Here is a 19686-nt window from a genome sequence, read left to right on the forward strand (position 1 = left end):
GCAGACACAAAATGAATTATGTTTGTGGTTTTACTATGCAAAATCAAGTTTAAATTATCACAAAAAAATACTAAAATTGGTACTAAATCAGAATTAAACAAAATAAGTACAATAACAATTGAGTAAAATTACTAAAATTGGTACAATGATCATAAAATAAAGATGCATCATGCATGAAAATTGGTAAAATTAATGATCATAAAATTACCAAATAACAATGATCATTCTCACAAATAATTACTAAAATTGGTACTAACAAACAATTGCACAAAATGCACACAACATTGGTACTAAATAACAATTACTAAATAAATTCAAACATTCATATTCTTAATGAGAAACACAACACTCGATTGTAAATTAAACTTCATCATATTTTTAACTTTTGAGTATACTACTATATTGTATACATCCACCGCAATTTCTAAATAAATTCAAACAATTACTAAATAAATTCAAACACTCTACTTATGTCTAAGCAATTCTAATGCTAACCAAGAGTAGACAGTAAAAACCCAATAACCCAATAAGTACACAGTAACCCAATTCTAATGCTAACTAATGCTAATGCTAATTCTAAAAACTCAATAACCCAATTCTAATGCTAATATCTAATGCTAACCAACTGAATTAGCAAAACCCAATAACCCAATAAGTAGACCGAATCAGACTGAATTAACAAGAAATTTCAGAACTGAATCAGATTAAGAATCAATTCTAATCATTTAATTGTCAAATTAACAAGAAATTCAAGTCTAAACAGAACTGAATCAGATTAGCAATCAATTCTAATCGTTTGGTATTTCTGCGTCACTGGTTATCTCCATTTTTTTAGAAATTTGATCAGCTGCACCTTACAAGAAGGCTTCTTTGTATTAAAGGAAATTATATTTAAGTGGCATACGTCTTTAGCTAATAGGACAATTGCAAAGGTCTTGGCAGATGCAAGTTTGATGCATATAGAAATTGAGTACCTTCTTTTAATTAAAAATAAGCCTTCAGAAATTTCAGTGCCGAATAGAAGATAAAAAACAAAGTTCATAGCATAAACACAATTGCAGTAATATAAATAGACATTACATTGTAGTCAGTGGCGGGCAGCTAGGGTTAGCAACAGCGGCGGGCACAGGCTGACAGGAGAGCCGGGCGGCTAGTGGAGCGGAGGGGTTTTTTTTTCCTTTTCTTTTCCTTCGTGCAGGAGCTCTCGGAGCGTGGGTTGAGACTAGGGGTGGCAACGAGTTGTTAAAGAGCGAGCTAGGCCATACTCATACTCGGCTTGTTGGTGTATCAAACTTAGCGAGCGAGTTTGAATTTTAGATTCCGAGCTAAAACTATTGCTCAAGACTAACTCGTGATTTGTCCGAGCGAGCCGAGCTAGCTCGTTATTAGCTTGGCAGATTTATAAATTTGTATATTTTTTTTCCTGCTATATCTTAAATTTTCATAACACATCTTATCAATTATAGTTAAAACAAAATAATATTTATATGACTAATTACTAAGGAATACTCTTAATTCAATTGTAATTAAGCAAATCAACTACTATAAATTAAGTTTACAGCTAAATTCATACATACAAATATATCAAAATCATAAATTCATACAAATATATTCACATAATAAATTCATGCATACCAAATCAAACAAATTCATACAAATTAACTTAATTGCTTATAGTTAATTCACACATATTCTATATAAAATTACCAATCAACTTAAACACAATCCAAAGTGCAATTGCTATAACACTGACTATAACATCCATAGACCATAATATCCCCAATCTGAAGTGAATGGATCCGATTAAACTATTAAACTGTGTATATTAAATAGCTCGTTAATGACTGAGCTGGCTTGTGCCGAGCCGGCCAAACTCAAACTCATTAATTCTGACTCGAGTATGTAGTGAGCGAGCTAATTTTAACTCGATCTACTAACGAACGAGCTGTTACCGATCGAATCACGGACAAATACCAAGCAGGCCACGAGCCATGAGCTTTTTTGCCAGTCCTAATCAAGATTGAGACAATCAGACAAAAACATTTTATCAGATTTTGAGGCACATATTTTAAGGAAATCTATGCATCCCAATGTACCTATTCTGCACCTCCCATTAACCTTCTTTAAGGTTCCTCAACACTTGAGAAAAAAAAGGTAGCACAATTGGCTAGAAAAATGTACTAGAGTTGTTATATCCAAAGGTCGAGAGTTCGATTCTCTCTCACGAACCTTGGTAGCTACTACCAAGTTTTCAAAAAAAAAGGTTCCTCAACACTTCAATCGAGTCGAACATCACTGTCTTAGATGGACTTAAGGCCTCCTCAGTCTTCCTTAGAACCAAAATTTAAGGTGGGTATTTCCCATCACGTATTGATTTTGAAAAGGTATTGCATTAATTTTCCAATTTCGTATTGCTTTAATTTTGAAAAAGTATATCAGTGATAATCTCTTTTACCATTGATTTTGTTTATTAAAAATAGGATTTAACTTGCGCCTTCAATTTGTGCCTTTTCTCAATGCTAATTTGTTTATCCGAAAATGTTTCCAATTTGTGCCTTCTTTTCTCAATTTTTTCTTTTTGAAACTTTGGTAGTGGCTATATAACAAGATATATAACAAAAATAACGAAAAATGCAACGAAAATATTTTTCAAAGTAAGAAAAAATAATAATGAATATAACTAATTTATATTATGAAAATTTAGTAAAATACAAAACTTTATTATATATCATGTATTATCTTTATACAAATATATATCTATATATAATTTTATTTTTAATAATTATTTTTGAGAATAACGGGTAAGATAAAAAAAAAAAATTATTATTCTTACCCGTACTCAACAAGTTAATGAAAATAAATCTTACTCTTATTCATCTTTTCGTAAAGACATATAAAGATAAACGGATGAAAGAATGTCATTTACACCCTCTCCAATGTGTAAAAGATTCCCTTCACTTTACGGTTTGAGATTTACTCTCAGTCGCTTTGAGATTCGAATTAGGACAATAGTAGTATTATTTGGGCTTTGAGATTCGTGCAAAGTTAATAACGACCAGATACACAAATTCGAAAAGAATCTCTTTTATGGAACCGGGGAGGATGTGAATTCCTCTGCGAGGTAGGGTGTCAATGGGTACGATACGGGTCAGATGGAGGCATTTTCATATTTGTACCCGTTATGATAACGAAAAAAATCTTTACACTTACTTGCCTTTTTGAATGCGGTACGGGTCAGATAAACGGATAAAAAAGTGTCATTGGCATTTTTATTTGTGCTTTTGATAAAATAGTTTTCAAAACAAGGAAAAAAATAAAAAATAATAATAAATACAACTAATTTGTATTATGAAAATTTAATAAAATACAAAACTTTATTGTATCATTTTCATACAAATATATATCTATGTATATAATTTTATTTTTAAAAATTATCTTATACGAAAATGGGTAAGATAATAGAAAAAAATCATTATCTTTATCCATACCCAGTAAGCTAAAGCAAAAAAAAAAATCTTAACCTTATCTATGATTTCTTATGCGATACGGGTGCAAAAGGGTGCCAATGACACCCTACCGCGAGAACACAATTTAAACAATTGTTCTTTTTCTTTTTTAGGGAAATGTTTGACACAATTTGGTTAGATAAAAGACAGTCCATTATTGCAAAATATAACCTTTTTTTTGACGCAAAATCTTTTTTTTCTTCCAATAAATTTCATATTATTCTATTGCTACAATTTCATTTGTATATAAAATTCCAACATGCAAAATCTGATTTTCCAAATTTCAAACTTCAAAAAATATTATTTTTCTCAAATTTTCTATTTGCGATTTTTTTTCTTTTTTCAAACATCAAAATTATTAGGTTTAAAATTTAATACTAATTAATATGAAAAATTTCCAAATTAAAATTTTACATTTTCCATATTAACTTTAAATTAATAGTTATGTGGTTTAATATACTTAACATAAAACTTTTCAAAACAAGAATTTACAATTTTCATATTTACTAAAAATTAAGAATTTTCAACTTTCAATTTTCAATTTTCAATTTTCGAATTAGAAAAAGTGCTCAGGTCACGGTCTTTTAATCCTAAACAGAAACCACCAAGCTGGCGCCATATTTTCAAAATCCAAAATTTTAAATATCAGCATGAAGTACTCAGTTTGTAAAATTAAACAAAACAGTGTGTTATTTTCAAAATTTTAAATATTTTCTTGATAAATTAAGTTAAACATTTATTCACGTGTTTAAATCAATTTGACATCTCTAATTAATGTTTTTTTTTTAAAAGGTTAGTGAGCGGATTCACTGATGATTTCATTGATAATAAGAAAAGCTATTTACAAAACACTTGCTCTATATAGAAAAATTACAAAGTCTCTACACACTAAGGTCATGGCTATCTCTTGCTCTCCTCATGTTGATCATGCCTGCCTACAGATTGTGGTATCAGTTATTGATCTCTATTGTGATATTCTTTACTAGATCAGTCAGAGTCTTGCTCTGTCGCGTGAATTGACGTCTGCTACGCCTACGCTCACACCATAATACCCATACCGTGTCCCACCGTCTCAATACCGATTGTGATAAATTTTGCTTTGAATACCAGCACAGATCAAATTAATACTGTCTCATGGTTGGCCAAGTTGAATCGGAGAATATGCTGAAATAGTAAAATTCTTCAATATCCCATCGCATAGGCACAATTATAAAGAATGTGTCCTGTCGTCTCCACCCCGGCCTCCAGACAGATAGCAACTCGCTTCAACATTGCATCCTCTTGTTCTCATGACTTGCTGTGTGAGTAACCTATCCTGTAGTGCAATCCATAGGAACACCCTCGCCTTCAGCAATACTTTGAATTTTCATATGACCCCATTAAAAGGGCAAATTACTCCTCTATATATTGTGGAGTACCTTCTATGCTGAAGCCGTAGTGAAAGCACCGTGTGCTGTCCATTTCCAGCGAGCCTATATCCACTAGCTGAATTCTCGTATGGCATTCCTAACATTTGGTCCCACCTGCCACTAAATGGGGGAGAACATTCGGAAGCGTATCCTCTGCGGAGCCAATCCCTGTGGAGCTTTTAATCTGGTCCGTTCATTTGGATCGGATGGATCAGATCAGATCTTGCCCGAATTGAAAAAAAAATATATATATTCTCAAAATTTGCAAGATCTAATATGGTCTGTCCGATCCGAAACGAACAGACCAGATTAAAAGCTCTGCAGGGATTGGCTCCGCAGAGGATACGCTTCCAGAACATTCACCTATATCCCTATTCATGTCAAAATCATGTTCTAATCATCAATTAATTCATTCAATATTAATGCAAAAGAAATTAAATACAGTAATGTAGAATATGGGAATATTCAAAATTATGATAAATCTCATTGACCAATGAGAACATAATTAGTCTGTGGTACCAGAAAACCTGTTTAGATACCTACAATTTTTAAGTACCTCGGACTGTTTTCTTTCGTCGAAATTTTCAAGAAATAAAATAAATAAGAGAGTGTTTATTCTGATATAACAATATAACTAGTATCATGCCCGTGCGTTGCAACGGATTATATTATAAGATAACATTAAAAAAATCCAATGTTTTAAATAGCGCGCTATAGCGTTTTCCGACCAAAAAAGCTATGGCGCTATGCCCAAATAGCGCCGCTATAGCGCGCTATTCTGCGCTATAGCGCCGCTATTTGAGCATAGCGTAATTTTTTTAACCCGTACGCTATTTCGCGATAAACGCTATTTAAACCATTGAAAAAATCTCATACAAAATAACATATTTTCATTATTATTTTTTGACACAATGACAATAACATTTTTAAATGGCATATTAAATAGGGAGACGCGCGTGTTATTTTGATAGCAATAATTAGATCATTGAGAACATAAAAAAAAAAATTCTAAATACGATTTTATCTTTCTTAAATGTTTTTTTTTTACTTCTAATTTAATACTGTTATAAATTAGGATATTAAATAGATCAACTGATTCTCTTTTAAGCAGTGTAACACAAATGGAACTTCTAATATATTTTATAGGATCGCCTTGTATGATATGTATTTCACCACTAAGATTTATTATTCTTCTTTATTTATTTTATAGTTATGATTATGTATAGAAAGAATCATATATTAAATTTATATAGACAAAGAAATAACTTAGTAGCGATAAATATTGAATTATAAATAACATATAGATATAGATATGTGAAGTTACAAATTAAAGCCTAAGTTGCAAAAGGCACTATCAAAATCGATGAACTAAAAGATTAAACTAAGTCATGGTTAATGCTAAATTAAAATTGACTTTGTAAATTTGAATATTTTTTGACCTTATTTCAAATTTATGTCAAGATTAATTTTCAGATTGCTTGTTTCTTGAGATTTCATTTCATAACAAATACTAAATGTAGATACATTAATGACTTAACTTTAATCAAATTAGTTTAACTGGTAAAAAAATTCACTCTCATGACAAATAAGGAACAAATGAAATAAGGAAACATAATTATATCGCTAAATTGGAGAGGGAGAAATAAGGAATGAATGAAATAAGGAAACAAATTATGTTGCTAAATTTCAGATTTATTTAATTTTAATTGTAACACATAGTGTGATGGCATGTGTGGCGATTATGTTTTTAGTTAAATTTAGACTTCTACACATGATTCAGATGTATTTAATCAAAAGAAGACATATTACGTAATTGGAGGGCTGGGATTAAATCTGAAATTTCAACTTTCAATCGTAGCCATTGGCAGATCGAACACCCAACGTGCTTAATAATAGAATATGTGTGTGTGTGTGTGTGTATTTTTCAAATTACAATCACGCTATTAAATCATTTCACAGATTGGTAGCACAAAGTCGTTTGTTGCACTTTCAAAGAAAGGACCCGCTATCAGCATCATAGGCCTTCATTCACGCTAGCTACTCGGTCAGCAGGAAATAATAAAAGATAACAACATAAATTAATACCTGATTTCATTGAACCTCTATGTGCTCGCTAACAAGTATAATATAGATAAAACTGATATTTTGGTTTATTTAACTTTCTTTTTCAACTATTAATTAAAGCCCAAGAAAAATATACATATATAGGAAACCTAACTATACACTTCAATTTTTCAAAAGAATTAATAAAAAAAATAAAGTACCAAGAAAGAACATGAAATAAACTAACAAAGGTAATTGATTATCTTAAAGAAATATTTGGTTTTATGTTGAAATTATATGATTTGAAAGTAATTAGAAGAATATATAAGAATTCATAAGAGAATATTAGTTTTGTTCATACAATAAGAATATATATATGGATTTGTTTATGTTTTAGAAATTAATAAATTCAATTTACGGGAAAGGAATTTCTTTTTCTTTTTCTTAGAAAAATAGATGGAACCACATCAATAGTGTCACACCCCAAATCCACCGAGGTCTGACAGCCTGCCGCGTGTATCTATCAGGTGTCACATATACACGCAAGGCAGTGGATCTTTTATATGCATTACCAATATCCTCACTCGCTGCGTCCGTGTAATGAACCTGAAAAATAATTGGGAGGGTGGGGGTGAGAATAAATTCTCAGTGCGAATTTGCCACAGTTGAATTATTGGACTTGCAATCAAACTCTATATTCAAAAATGAAACCCAAACCAATAACAGTTCAAACAGATATATATTCGTAAACATAAATAACAGAATGCCAATGCACGACAACAGTTAAATCAACCTGCAACACAGTTTACGGAATTTCCAAGATGAATTTCAAACACAACATATATTCTGGCTTAACTCGATTCATAACTCAGTTCATTAGGGCTTGTAGCAATTACAGATGTTCTTTCGAGCTGAACCTTTATCAAACCCACATCTGTAGGGTTACTGACACCTACAGATGGCCAACCGCTGGACCCTTTATCTGACACCCATCTGCAATCGCTTGGCTTAACAGTTTATTAATGTCTGGTTTCAAATCACATAAAGAAAATCCTCTTTGGAATCATTCCAATAGTCGTAATATTCAATTGACCTTTCCAAATGCATTAACACGTAGGAAAATGCCACCGAGCCATAGACGTTACACATGTCACCCACGATTTCCAATCACACATCTCATAACATAATCACCCTCCCTCGTCCCAACCGGTACTGGGAATATCGAGGGCCGTTCACCTAAGGCCATTTAGGATCCTGGGAATCCAAGTCAGCATACAGCCCGACTTGGCAAATTAATTGGATCCAAGTGCTTAACTTCGTAAATCCATTCACACACATATCAATTCCACTCGTGGTGACTTTAAATCAAAATCAGATCACAATAGATCGACATAACCTATAACCATACCAGTATGCAAATCATTCAATTCAGATCAATTCGAGTTTAATTTGATTGGGCTATGCAAATGCTCTACGCAATTCAGTGATGCAATCAATGATATTCAACATGACAAACGAAAACACAGTTTAATTCCTGAAAATAAAGTATCAAACAAGTCCAAGAATCCCGCACCTTATTATGACGAGCGTACCGCTTAATTTAAGGATCGGACGTCTCGTATTGTCTCGCAAAATCTGGCTCGACTGAGCCTACACCTATATTATACGATTACTTGGTTTAGTTCGGTTACATTCTCAAAACTTAAATTCCAAAAGCCGTCTTTCAATTCGTCAATTTTTTTATACCTTTCGGCTCATTTATAATTATTTTAATTCAAGTCCAATTTAATAAGGCCCTTATATAAATTTTCACCTTATTACACTTTGGTCCATTGGACGTATCAATTATTTTATTCCAATTCAATTTAATTAAAGACCAATAATTTAGTAAAGGTTTAAGCCTCCTATTTAAAATTTACAATTCATTTCAGATTCATTATAACTATTTTCACTTTCAAGGCCCATGTATAAAATTCTTATGCATGTCATACATTTTAATACAATGGCTTACTTATTTAATTTAGTCCAATGCATACATAAACAAAGGCCCCCAATTCATTTAATCAATTCATCCACAAGCCAACAGTAACGGTCACGGCCTAATTTATCACATATACCAATTTGGTCTTAAATTACACAATTTCATTTCATTTATGCCGTATTCCTTTTTTTTTTATCACTTAACCTCCACAAAAATTCACACACTTGCACCTTAGTCATATAAACCATACACCTTTCCGTATATAGACACAATTTGCAAAATTTACCAATTTAGTCCTTGTTCAACCCAAGGCCGAAAATATAAAAGAGATGAACAAGAGTTATCAAATATACACATCTAATCAATTTATTCTCATACTAATTTGGTGGTTGTACGTATAAAAGATTTAAGAGGCACCCAATAATTTTCCCCAATTACACAAACCATAAATCAATTAAAACCAAATAAATTTCAGATTTTACAATATAACCCCTTATACTTAATTTATTCGAACAAATCGATCGAGTCGGGAAAATCAACAACCCGTACTCGAAACTTAACCAATTCACATCCTACGACATTAATCAATTCATCAATACACACAATTCACGAATTTTAGAAATTAACCGCAAGAGAGGATGTCAAGAAAAGTGATCGGTTCCGAGGGTTTCGCCTCGCCTCGCGGTCGTCTAAAATCAGCGAGCACCACATGAAATGAGCACTTCCAAGTACCGGGACAGCACCAATCGAACCGAGGCAGCACCAATCCTAACCCTAGTTTCTAGGGTTTCAAGGAAGGGGAAGGGGGCAGAAACCGAGAGAGAGGATGGGGGCGGGCTGGGGTCTTCCGAACCGAGAAAGAGAGAGAGAGGAGAGCAGTGGGGCGGCAGCGGCGCTGCTGGCCGTGGCAGCGGCGGAATGGGAGGGGGCCGCCCTGTTTTTGGCGGAGAAAGGAGGAGAGGGGGCGGGGGCTGTAGCCCTCACGGCCAGAGAAGAGAGGAGAGCAAGGCGGCGGGTTTGGTGGGGTTCGCCGGCGACGGGAGGGGGCGGAGGGAAGAGGGGGCGGAGCCCCTCTGTTTCTTTGGCGTAGCAAGAGGAAAGGGGGGCTGGGGTTGGGGTTGGGTTTCTGTCACGTAGAGGGAGAGGAGAGAAAGAGAGAATGGAGAGGGTGGGGTGTTAAATGGCCTGCTTTAAGATCCGTGCTGCAGCAAAATCAAATGGTCTAAACAATTCATAATATAAACATTGTTTCTTTTAATTGGTTTTAATTCCGTTTCTTTCATAAATTCAAATCGAAAGTTCATAATTTTTTTGTAACTATATTTGTGCATATAATTTGTGTATTTATCTCTCAATTTAAGATTCGAATAATTCGTTCTCAATTTAAGATTCGAATAATTCGTTCTCAATTTGTATAATTTTTATATATTCCATTAACTCTCTAAAATTCCTAAATGAACTAGTTTTATAAATTCTAAAATCCAATTGTACGAATAATTTTGTATAATTATGCTCTTATTTGGAATTCAATTTATTTATTTATTTACACGAATCTAATTAAATAAATTTCTTCTTTCCTAAAACTTAAAAAGAATTGTAACGGATTTTCTAAGTTTCTAATTTACCGAATAATTATAATTTTATTCCTAGTGCTATATTTTATTTTATTTCTAAATCTCTAAATTTTATTATACATAATTTTATACATTATTTATATTACGAAATTTTAGTTTCGTTTTAGTCGGTCAGAAAATTTCTGAACGATCGTTAAGTTAATTAAACTTTTTATTTAAGCTAATTGATTGATTTATCAATTTAATCAAGTTTTAAAATTTCCGAATGTAACATTTCTTCCCCCCTTAAAAATGAATTTCGTCCTCGAAATTAAAAATCACAATAGAAAATAATATCTTCCTTCATTTAACTAGTGGGACCAAAAATTTAGATGTATAATTTAACCAATTTAATTAATTGTATAAATTCACCACGCTTCCGCTGCGCTACTCTGATTGTAATATTTTGTACGAAAATTTCGTCAAGAACTTTCAAATAATTACCAATGATTGCCATTCGACAAGAATTATGATTTTATTCTAAAATTATTTAACTGGTACCATAACATCAAGATTATTCTAAATTAATTATTTGTTAATTTATTATTACAAGTTCATCTCAATTATAGAATTATAATATATTGCGTACACACGATAACAATTTCATATCACTCTCATAATTGTTGGCGCCACTTTACTTAAAAATTACAGAAGTATTATATATTTTAGTTTACTTGTGTCGCTAAACATTTATACGTAACTATATTAGAAAACCATATATTTTTCTAACAATGTTTACCATATATGTTCGTACCAAATATCACTAATAAATCTAGCTAGATATTCTTAATAGATGTTTACTTAAAATGGTTCACAGTCACAACGTCTTGGTACTATAACTATCATGGAAATTTATATATTACAAATTGAATTATCTTTTCAAAGTTTTACCATTATATCCTAAACTCTTCTTTTATACATGTAGATGAGTCTATTAAAAATATAATACCCTATTCGACTTCCATTAAGATATGTCGTTAATAAACAAGGGAATTTCGTAAACGAAAATAATGACTCAATCGAATCTCGGTGATCTTTATACTGGTCTTTACATTTTAAATAAATAAGAATAATAATTTACTCATACAAATCCATTACCAATATATCATATAATTTATACAACTCAAAATTCTTGACAAGCAATTAGTCCTAATATTACTTATTATGTGACAAAATTGCCATTTATTGTTGATAACTAATATTAGTTTAAGTTAATACTTCTATATAATATAATAAAGTGCAATAATAATGTATTACTATGAACATGCAATGTAATTGTTATATCTCCCGATACGTTAATGTGTTTCTATCAATATTGCATAAACAAAATACCGAGTACTACATAGATTGCTATAGTTCTATGTTGTCAAATTAACTCTTTAAATATGTCAAATGATATAGTGGCATTAACAACTTTATAGAAAACAACTCTAAAGATATAGACGACCATATATAGAATAAACGAGCAGATAAATACCATTAACATATATTATCACCTTGTGTACTTAATATATGATAGAATACTTTAATTAATAAATGATTAGAATATCATTAGCAAGTGTGAAAAGTCATAGTTATCTGAAACACCTTATACAATCTATACATATTTATATAAAATAAATGTACAAACCATATCCCTCATTATATAGCTCCAGTAAATAAGATAAAACATCACAAGTTAGGGGATTTGAAACTTTTGGTACAATATATATATATATATTTTTTTTCTAAACACTTGACAATTGTTAAAATATTTTAATTAATTCTAGTTCTATCATAAAGCCATTTATGAATATTGGTAACTTAATATAGCTTACACTTGCATTAGCACTTGCTAGCTAGTTTAGATATATTATATAAGCATACAGAAGAAGTACCATTATTACCATAATCATCTTCTTTATATACATATTTATCATAACGTTACTATTTACATTTAGATCAACCATTATATTACGATCTAGTCTATAATATTTTTTTCATATAAATGTATCTATATCATTGATTCTTATAAGCAATCGTCAAAACTAAATTTTGTTTACATTCATTCTCAATATATGTAACAATTTACTTTAATAATTCATAAGCATACTTATATCTTTAGTACGTATTGACAACTCTATTTTCAATTAGCTGATAGCCACTACTGTCCCATACCAATGTAAATACGAACTCAATTCCACTCACTCAATCAATTAATTGTATAAACATAAAAAGAAAATTTTCCTTAATTAACACTTCAAGAATCACTATTATATTTTCATAAAAATCGATCATGCTCAAGTTAACAGAGAAATTATTGTTATCAATATGCTCTACGTTTAATTTGTGCCCATGTATCTATCACCTTATTTCTGTTTGCTTTTAAAAAAATGAAAAATTAAAATAAGATTAGGCTTATGTTGTATTCAAAGAAAATTAACTACATATTATAGCATCATTCAAAACTGAACTCCCATTTCTTCCTTTATCATTTGCTTAACGGTTATTTCATTTCTATAATAGGTCAATATTAAAACTAAATCTGCAAATTTGTTTTTAACCTTGTATCAATTCAAAATAACTTAAGATCATAACATTTAATCTATCATTAACCAGTCATTTATTTATACATAATTTCCGTCTATAGTTTATTGTTCCACGCCGGTAATTAAGAACTATGTTAATAGACCCGATAATCAATTCATAACCGATACTAATAGTACGATAGGATCTCACAGACGTTCTCTCAACAGCAAATGAGTTATTGGCACTGCATATTCATGCTCTGATACCATCTTAACTGTCACACCCCAAATCCACCGAGGTCTGACAGCCTGCCGCGTGTATCTATCAGGTGTCACATATACACGCAAGGCAGTGAATCTTTTATATGCATTACCAATATCCTCACTCGCTGCGTCCGTGTAATGAACCTGAAAATAATCGGGAGGGTGGGGGTGAGAATAAATTCTCAGTGCGAATTTGCCACAGTTGAATTATTGGACTTGCAATCAAACTCTATATTCAAAAATGAAACCCAAACCAATAACAGTTCAAACAGATATATATTCGTAAACATAAATAACAGAATGCCAATGCACGACAACAGTTAAATCAACCTGCAACACAGTTTACGGAATTTCCAAGATGAATTTCAAACACAACATATATTCTGGCTTAACTCGATTCATAACTCAGTTCATTAGGGCTTGTAGCAATTACAGATGTTCTTTCGAGCTGAACCTTTATCAAACCCACATCTGTAGGGTTACTGACACCTACAGATGGCCAACCGCTGGACCCTTTATCTGACACCCATCTGCAATCGCTTGGCTTAACAGTTTATTAATGTCTGGTTTCAAATCACATAAAGAAAATCCTCTTTGGAATCATTCCAATAGTCGTAATATTCAATTGACCTTTCCAAATGCATTAACACGTAGGAAAATGCCACCGAGCCATAGACGTTACACATGTCACCCACGATTTCCAATCACACATCTCATAACATAATCACCCTCCCTCGTCCCAACCGGTACTGGGAATATCGAGGGCCGTTCACCTAAGGCCATTTAGGATCCTGGGAATCCAAGTCAGCATACAGCCCGACTTGGCAAATTAATTGGATCCAAGTGCTTAACTTCGTAAATCCATTCACACACATATCAATTCCACTCGTGGTGACTTTAAATCAAAATCAGATCACAATAGATCGACATAACCTATAACCATACCAGTATGCAAATCATTCAATTCAGATCAATTCGAGTTTAATTTGATTGGGCTATGCAAATGCTCTACGCAATTCAGTGATGCAATCAATGATATTCAACATGACAAACGAAAACACAGTTTAATTCCTGAAAATAAAGTATCAAACAAGTCCAAGAATCCTGCACCTTATTATGACGAGCGTACCGCTTAATTTAAGGATCGGACGTCTCGTATTGTCTCGCAAAATCTGGCTCGACTGAGCCTACACCTATATTATACGATTACTTGGTTTAGTTCGGTTACATTCTCAAAACTTAAATTCCAAAAGCCGTCTTTCAATTCGTCAATTCTTTTATACCTTTCGGCTCATTTATAATTATTTTAATTCAAGTCCAATTTAATAAGGCCCTTATATAAATTTTCACCTTATTACACTTTGGTCCATTGGACGTATCAATTATTTTATTCCAATTCAATTTAATTAAAGACCAATAATTTAGTAAAGGTTTAAGCCTCCTATTTAAAATTTACAATTCATTTCAGATTCATTATAACTATTTTCACTTTCAAGGCCCATGTATAAAATTCTTATGCATGTCATACATTTTAATACAATGGCTTACTTATTTAATTTAGTCCAATGCATACATAAACAAAGGCCCCCAATTCATTTAATCAATTCATCCACAAGCCAACAGTAACGGTCACAGCCTAATTTATCACATATACCAATTTGGTCTTAAATTACACAATTTCATTTCATTTATGCCGTATTCCTTTTTTTTTTATCACTTAACCTCCACAAAAATTCACACACTTGCACCTTAGTCATATAAACCATACACCTTTCCGTATATAGACACAATTTGCAAAATTTACCAATTTAGTCCTTGTTCAACCCAAGGCCGAAAATATAAAAGAGATGAACAAGAGTTATCAAATATACACATCTAATCAATTTATTCTCATACTAATTTGGTGGTTGTACGTATAAAAGATTTAAGAGGCACCCAATAATTTTCCCCAATTACACAAACCATAAATCAATTAAAACCAAATAAATTTCAGATTTTACAATATAACCCCTTATACTTAATTTATTCGAACAAATCGATCGAGTCGGGAAAATCAACAACCCGTACTCGAAACTTAACCAATTCACATCCTACGACATTAATCAATTCATCAATACACACAATTCACGAATTTTAGAAATTAACCGCAAGAGAGGATGTCAAGAAAAGTGATCAGTTCCGAGGGTTTCGCCTCGCCTCGCGGTCGTCTAAAATCAGCGAGCACCACATGAAATGAGCACTTCCAAGTACCGGGACAGCACCAATCGAACCGAGGCAGCACCAATCCTAACCCTAGTTTCTAGGGTTTCAAGGAAGGGGAAGGGGGCAGAAACCGAGAGAGAGGATGGGGGCGGGCTGGGGTCTTCCGAACCGAGAAAGAGAGAGAGAGGAGAGCAGTGGGGCGGCAGCGGCGCTGCTGGCCGTGGCAGCGGCGGAATGGGAGGGGGCCGCCCTGTTTTTGGCGGAGAAAGGAGGAGAGGGGGCGGGGGCTGTAGCCCTCACGGCCAGAGAAGAGAGGAGAGCAAGGCGGCGGGTTTGGTGGGGTTCGCCGGCGACGGGAGGGGGCGGAGGGAAGAGGGGGCGGAGCCCCTCTGTTTCTTTGGCATAGCAAGAGGAAAGGGGGGCTGGGGTTGGGGTTGGGTTTCTGTCACGTAGAGGGAGAGGAGAGAAAGAGAGAATGGAGAGGGTGGGGTGTTAAATGGCCTGCTTTAAGATCCGTGCTGCAGCAAAATCAAATGGTCTAAACAATTCATAATATAAACATTGTTTCTTTTAATTGGTTTTAATTCTGTTTCTTTCATAAATTCAAATCGAAAGTTCATAATTTTTTTGTAACTATATTTGTGCATATAATTTGTGTATTTATCTCTCAATTTAAGATTCGAATAATTCGTTCTCAATTTAAGATTCGAATAATTCGTTCTTAATTTGTATAATTTTTATATATTCCATTAACTCTCTAAAATTCCTAAATGAACTAGTTTTATAAATTCTAAAATCCAATTGTACGAATAATTTTGTATAATTATGCTCTTATTTGGAATTCAATTTATTTATTTATTTACACGAATCTAATTAAATAAATTTCTTCTTTCCTAAAACTTAAAAAGAATTGTAACGGATTTTCTAAGTTTCTAATTTACCGAATAATTATAATTTTATTCCTAGTGCTATATTTTATTTTATTTCTAAATCTCTAAATTTTATTATACATAATTTTATACATTATTTATATTACGAAATTTTAGTTTCGTTTTAGTCGGTCAGAAAATTTCTGAACGATCGTTAAGTTAATTAAACTTTTTATTTAAGCTAATTGATTGATTTATCAATTTAATCAAGTTTTAAAATTTCCGAATGTAACAAATACTATGGTTCTAGTCGGTGCAAGTTTTTGGATCACAGATTTGTCTGAAAATTGTTGAACAAGTAGCAAGATAGAAGGCCTGGGATGCTGATGATAGCGAGCCCTTGTTTTAAATCGACAACACAATTTTTTGCTACTTCGTCAGTGGGAAGATTTAACAGAATAGTTATGGCTTCATGCAACATATGAAACTTCGAACCATATATGCAGCACTATTATGATTCTATAGTCTGTGTGTTGCATGAAGCGAAAACTGCTATGTTAAAATATTTACCTCAAAATAATAAAACACTGATATAGAGCGATTGTAATTGATAAGTAGATCAAGAAACAACGAAAAGAATCATGCTCATATAAGGCACACAAAAAATGTGTGTAGAAGATTAATTGAATATGTAGAATAAGTAATGTGTCCACAATAGATTGTGAAAGATAAAGGGAAATTTTACAAAATAACCTACTTTTGAAAAAAGTTTGCTAAAATACCTTCTCTCCAAAATCTTTGTCAAAATAACCTTCTGGGTCCCAGCAGAGCAAAAAATCTCCTTACCCTTGAGTTACTCCAGCCCTTTCTCTTCGTCTCTTTGCCTCCCCAAAATCCCTTCCTTTCTGATTAATTCCTACGCTAAACACATGCCCCTCCACCAAGTCGCCTCCTCTGGTTATAAGATAGAAGTCTGATACACTGAAGCGCACGCCCCTCTCTGCCTCCTCCAATTCTACGGCAGCGCGCCCCTTTCCTCTGATTTTAAGGAAGTCCGCCCACCTCCGCTCATTTGGTAAGATGTTATATTTTATGGCCTATCACAAAGTAGTTAATTTTAGTCTTTGTAGGCCGAATCTAAAAGATAAGACAAATCACAAAGTAGCAAAGAAATTAATTCCAATCTCTTTCAAGGAAGTGTTAAACATATCATTAGCAACATGGAATTTATTATTTTTGTCATTTTCAAAAGATGAGACGAGGTCAATTCTATACTCGTTGAATCCAAACTGCCTCAAGAAATTGTACCACTTAATTATCCTTGAATTTGCTCCAAAGTAAAAAAATCAAAGGAGAAGGAAATGAATAATAATAAGGGACAGTATCACTTCTCAGGTATTTTTGAGATGCTTAATTTTTATTCATCTATGACATTTCAGGGAAGAAATCTCTGACAACTTTCAAGAGAACCGCAATCATCTAGCAGTGGTACATAACTGGGTATGTTTTCTTTAGAAATAAGCATCTAAGTTGTTTGATTATTGTTCAGTTTAATTTGTTGGAATGTGGGTTTCACCAATTGAACTGTTCTTATAAAATGAAATTATAATTTCAAATTATAAAAACTTTGCCTAGGGCTATTACTCAACGGTGCTTGTAATTTATTATATGAGAAGTAGTTTCTAAAAGAAGTAATATGCAGTGAGAAAATAATATTACAAATTATTGTATAAATATACTTTCATATAGTTCATCTACTATAATTTTTTTAGGGGAGTTAAAGGGGAAAAGACACAAAGTACTTTAAAAAAAAAGTTTGCTTCACTTTGCTGGTATGGTTGCTCCATGTCGATTATTAGAATACATTCTGATTTTCTTAATCTAACATTTTAAATTTGATTTGTTTTAATTTACTATCCGAGCATATATGAAATAACTTTAATTTTCTTTTTAACATGTAGGATCATGGCTGATTCGCTTGACCAATACAAACGCTTACTAGAAAATAACACTCCGTTAGATGATACAGTATCATTCGGAAGGTTTAGTGATTCAAGCGAGGAGGAAGAGTGCTTTGATTCTGATGATAATGTTGACGAGGAGGTAGAAGGTGAACATAGTGGTCAAGCAAACATAGCTACTGTTGAAGTAAACAAAAGTCTAGAGGTAGACGGTGAGTTTGTCAACAACCCGATGTCTTTCAATACTGACAAATCTTGGTTGGCGACATACGAGACAGTAGAATTAGCTAACTGTTGTACCCTAGAAAGTTGCCAATTTAAATAAATGGAAATTGGCACCAATTTAAATGCTTGAACAATGCTAAATGTGCATAAAATCTTCCCAAGATGAAGGGAAATGACATATTAAAGTTCATGGTAATATTCTACATTGAAAACCATGAATTTTGATATTTTATACAGATTCTAACTCCAAATGGTTAAAGAGTTATGAATTTTCAAAGGAAATGCTGACATGGCAGCTCCTGATTGGTGCCACATGGCACAGGGTACCCCTAGCATTAAACCTGGCTTCTCTGGGTGCAATATGGGGTATACCAACCCTAAACCTAACCCCTGGGACCCATTGTCAGCCTCACATGGCTATTTTCGCTGAAACTCGGATATGGGTTAACTCAGTGCATGAAGAATGAACTCCATACACCAAGCTGACAGCGGAATGGTGCACCATGCGCCCAGACCAGCCAAAATGAGCAAGGGAGCGCTGAGTTTAAACTCAGCGCCTTTGAACCCTTCATTTTGAGTGCGCTAAGAGCACCATACACCATAACACTGCCCCCTTGTGCGGCCTACAATGCGCCGAGCTTATACAGAGGGAAAAGGAAATGAAAGAGAGAGAAGGCACAGGCCAGTGAGGCCGACATGCGGGCCCCTTTCTCTGACATCTTCTCCTTCCCTCCTCTCGCGGCTTGAGCCAATTTTTGAGCTCTAAATTCGCCTAAATTAAGAAGGGATTGAAGCAAAGCTTATATAAGATTGAAAGAGCTACCTTCCCTCTTCTCTCTGCCCAAACCTCAAGGATTGTCTCTCTCTCACAAGCTTCAATTTGAACCGAGAAGAGAAGAAGGGTGAAGTTGTGAACTTGAGCCAGAGATGCAATCAAGCTTTGAAACTCAACAGGGATGCCAACTAAGCATAGACGACACTACCTGTGTGCTCAATTTGAGGTTCAATGGACTTAGAAAGGTGAATTGAACAAAGAATGCCAGCTCAGCTTCTGCCATGGCTGAGAGCATCAAATTGGTTATGCAGATGATAAATTGGACCTTAGT

At 33.2% G+C, this 19686-nt stretch overlaps 1 protein-coding gene across 1 annotated transcript in view; it reads right to left on the bottom strand.

The window, feature by feature from the left end:
• The window catches only part of LOC144559082 (Ribosomal protein S19e family protein), a 99780-nt gene that overhangs the window by 62890 nt on the left and 17204 nt on the right, over positions 1 to 19686 (bottom strand). The window lies entirely within an intron of this gene.

This window comes from Carex rostrata, chromosome 9 (assembly GCF_964058835.1).
Source record: "Carex rostrata chromosome 9, lpCarRost1.2, whole genome shotgun sequence".
Lineage (NCBI taxonomy): Eukaryota > Viridiplantae > Streptophyta > Magnoliopsida > Poales > Cyperaceae > Carex > Carex rostrata.